The sequence below is a fragment of the Pinus tabuliformis genome, chromosome Q (genome assembly GCF_031772625.1).
Source record: "Pinus tabuliformis cultivar Carrire ecotype Pingquan chromosome Q, CPIR1, whole genome shotgun sequence".
In the NCBI taxonomy this organism is placed as follows: Eukaryota; Viridiplantae; Streptophyta; class Pinopsida; order Pinales; family Pinaceae; genus Pinus; species Pinus tabuliformis.
Window position 1 is genome coordinate 32,896,319 of NC_142296.1, and position 4,342 is coordinate 32,900,660.

Genomic DNA, 4,342 nt, shown 5'->3' on the forward strand with positions numbered 1-4,342 from the left:
CAGGTTGATGATGAAGAAAACACAACTTGGCTTTCACAGGCTTGGAAATTGACACATGATCTCACGATCCCTAAAAATTAGATAAATGATTGGAATGGATATATTAGAACACTGGAAGAATCCCATGTCAAAATTTTAGATCGTGAGGATGAATTAATAGGGGTTGCTTCTCCTTACGGATGATACACCGCCAAGCAAGGATACTCCTTCATTGTATCTGAGCATGAACCAGAGGTGGCCGAGTAGTGGTGGCGACCCATCTAGAAGTTAAAGGCACAACCCAAAACTCGACTATTCATGTGGTGCCTTTTAACCAACAAAGCCCCTACGGATGATGACTTACACAATAGATCTTTTCATGGCCCCTCTCGCTGCTACCTTTGCAAGGAACAATCCGAATCAATTAATCACCTCTTCCTATGGTGTCCTATGACCCTTGATTTGAATTTAAATAGGAACGCAACAAATTATAGAGATAACCATAAATACAAAGATGCAACAGAAATAATACTTCATTTCATTAATGTAAAATACTAAAATATGCTTACAAACATAAATGGAAATAAACTAGCTCGGGCGATGGTAGCTTATCTCTGAGGAGAGATGTGGCGGTTACATGCCTCTGAACTGTCTCACAATGAGGCTCTAAGGCCTATTTATTGTTGAGAAACAATGGAAAACCCTAAACATCCAAAAACCTAACCCTAGGAGATGGAGCACCAAACTATGGACCCCGTTTGGGTAAATTAGTACATCAACTTCTCGGGGTCGTAACTTTGGCATACGATCTCCGTTTGACGCACAAAATACCTCGTTAGAAAGATCTATCCGAGGACTACAACTTTTAAGAGAAAAACATGCATCCATGGACCCATGTTACTCCTAGTTTTCCCAAAAAATGTCATTTAGGGCCTCAAAACGGCTCCAGAAGTTCAGGACCCGAAAAACTGCTAAAAATAGTAAACTGTGCTAAAATTAAGGAAACTGAAAAACTGAAAGAAACAATGGTGGGGGTCCAAGTGGAATTGGTGGGTGGCCCCCAATATCCACCTAGATCATTCCTCCCCCGTTAGGAAGCAATGGTACCCATTGCATTGAGTTACTCCATAAGATGAGGAAACTTTTGCTTAACTTGGTCCCTCGTGAGCCACTTGCCTTGGTGAAGGAGTTGGCTTGCTTTGACAACTCGATACAGTTGGATCTTCTGCTGGTGAGTGTGCTTGATATGCATGTCCATGATCCGATCAGTTGCAGCTTGTTCCATGCATTTCGGATTTAACTCTGTTGGTGTGAGCTGTTCTGCAATGTCGGATGTGTCTAGTAATGGTGGAAAGTATGACCGAAGGCGGTCCACATTGAACACTGGGTGCAGGCCAAGGAATGGGGGAATGCTAAGCTCAAATGCATTATCTCCCACAGCCTTGGTAATGGTGTAAGGATCATATCAAAGTGGTTTGAGTTTCCGACAGGCTCCAGTAAGGCGTTCCTTTTGCAAATGAAACCAAACTTTGTCGCCCACCTGAAACTTGTGTGGCACCCGATGTTGATCATATCGTTACTTGTACTTGGCATTTGATTTCTCCAGAATGTCATGGACCTACTGGTGGATATGTTGGATGTGCTCAATGAAGTCGTTTTCCTTATCTGTTTCAGACTCGACATGAGCCAAATCTGCCTGAGTAGCTGCAAATGGCATGGCCACATCAATGGGACATAGTGGCTGGAATCCCAAGCCTACCTGAAAAGGGCTGTGGCCAATCGAGCTGTGGAGAGATCGATTATAGCTGTGCTGAACATAGGGGAGGCTCTCATCCCATGTGTGTGGATGCTATGAGTTGTACATGCGCAGAATGTGTACAATCATCTTGTTGACAACCTCTGTTTGGCAATCAGTTTGGGGATGGAAGGCTGTGGACTTAATGAGTTTGGTGTCCAGCATCGACCAGAGACTGAACCAAAATGTACTGAGGAAACTGTTGTCCTGATCTGAGATGACAGACTATGGGATGCCAAAGTGTACCCACACTCATTCAAAGAAGAGTTTAGTAGTGGCTTCTGCTGTGATATTCTTCTTGTAGGCCGCCATAATGGCCATCTTCGAGAACCTGTCGACGACCACAAAAACAAAGTCGTTTCCATGCTTAGTAGAAGGAAGGCCTGACATGTAATCCATGGAGATGGATTCCCAAGGTCGACTAGAGGTAGGCAACGGAGTATAGAGGCCTTGCTTCTTGATGGTCGGTTTGGCAATGGCACAGGCAGTGCAGGATCTGATGTATTTCCTGACATCCTGTCGAAGATTTGGCCAATATAAATACTTCTACAGTACTACCACCATTTTCTCGACCCCGAAATGCCTAGTAGCCTGACTATAGTGTGCTTCCCAAATCATCTTGACATGCTCACTTGAAGGAACACAAAGGTGACCCAGGTGGCATAACAGGGCATCCTGGAGGTGAAAATCTGGAAGATGCTGACCCTCCAAGAGTGTTTGGTATGTGTGGCCGAATTCTGGGTCGCTTTTGTAGAGAAGTGGCCAATCAGAAGTCTCATGCCCACAAGAGTTGAGCACGGTGGTTAATGCCATGATCGGAGTAATATGCAACATTATTGATGCTACCCTTCTTATACTTGATATTCAAATGGAATTGTTGTAGGTATGTGGACCACTTCTGATGGCGATCATTCTGCAACTTCACTTGCATCTGTATGAACTGCAAGTGCCGGTGGTCTGTGTGGATGACCATTTCTGTTAGTGCCTAAATCTACCTCAGGCTGAAAAGGTAGGATCCAGGGCCAACATCAAACCACGCTCAGCCTGTTAGCTAGCCCTACCAGGTTAGGAGAGGGCTCTCTCCGGGTCAATCTCAGCAAATTATGATCGATGAGGGCTTGAGATGACTGATAGAAATACTGATCTTAGGCTAGGTATAAGTGCAAGAGAGTTTGATTTAATAAAATGGTGTTTTTTTGGCTCATATGGAAAGATGGCTTTTGGGTGCGGGGATTGAGGCTCAGTCCTGCAGAGATCTCAATGGGGCAAGGTAGGCAATGGTTTTTGGCACTTAAAATTGAATGAGATGGAAGGAATAGATAGGTGGGGTGTTGAAGAGGGCAAGAGCAATCATGGATCCTCCCCAAACAGCTGAAAACATCAAGAAACTAAAGCAAACTTCAAGTAGAGCACTGCAATTTCAATGGATTCTACTTACACTCCTGCTTGTTTAGTTAAGAAGAAACAAGATAGAGAATGGCATACATAACACATAAGAAAATTCACAATTACAAAAGAAATCACTGTACCAAGACAAATTTCCACATGAATCCCAAAGAGTGCTGCAAATCCTGGTCTCAATTCCTTAGCCAAAATGAAAATATGAGTGTACAATGAAGTTCTTTTCTTTCTCAAGAGTCCAACCATGCTAATGACTAAAAACAACATAATATAGAAAAACATAGCTCATCCTTGCCTCTAGGGGTCGAGCTCATAAGTTTAGGAGCTGTTCCAACAAATTCTAAACTGAGAACTAGAAATCAGGCAATGGAACAACATGGCTCTAGAAACAAGGGAACTGATTCATTAAGTTTTAAACAACCTTTAAACTGATGAATCTACCTCTACAAGTGAAAATTTAACATATTTACATCATGATCCATCAATTTTCATCAAATTACATCACAAATTTTCCATTAGGAAAGTGAAAAAGTCAAACTAGGCAAAGCTGGGTGAAAAACAGAGCAAAACTTGGTCAAACTGGCAATTTTTCCTCTATGCGTTGCCCGTGATTCTCTATGCATCGCGCCTGTTTGGACCCACTTTTGGAGCCCTTCCCGGTGTCCAAATGATCTCTAGGTTTTCTTTTTGGAAAGGTCTACCTGTCTACTTTCCAACCCAACTAGAATTTTTCAATTTGGAGTTCATTTGCCCTATCAAAAATCAAATCTCCCAATACTGGTCAAAATGTGCAAAATGAGACTGCCTAAAGGCAGAGTGCTGCTGCAGTCAACTTTTGAAGGTCTTCCTCAACTCCAAATTGAGCTCATGATAGCTCATTGGAAATATATTTGTGTCTAGTTATGATTTGGCTCATCAAACAAGTCATTAGGCCAACCAAGCTAGGAGAAATCTTGATTTTTCCAAGGTCACTACAGAGGTGCATCAATTCTCCTGAGGCAACTGTATTTTTGACATTTCTCTAAAACCATGACACTTGTGCAAAAAGTGAAGGAGGTTTTTCTTCCTTGGCCTATTGTGGACAAAAACGTCTCTCAGTTTTCCAAAATTCATCTTTTCTTGCTCAGAAACATCGTTTGAGTAAAACCTACCCCGATGTGTGGAACA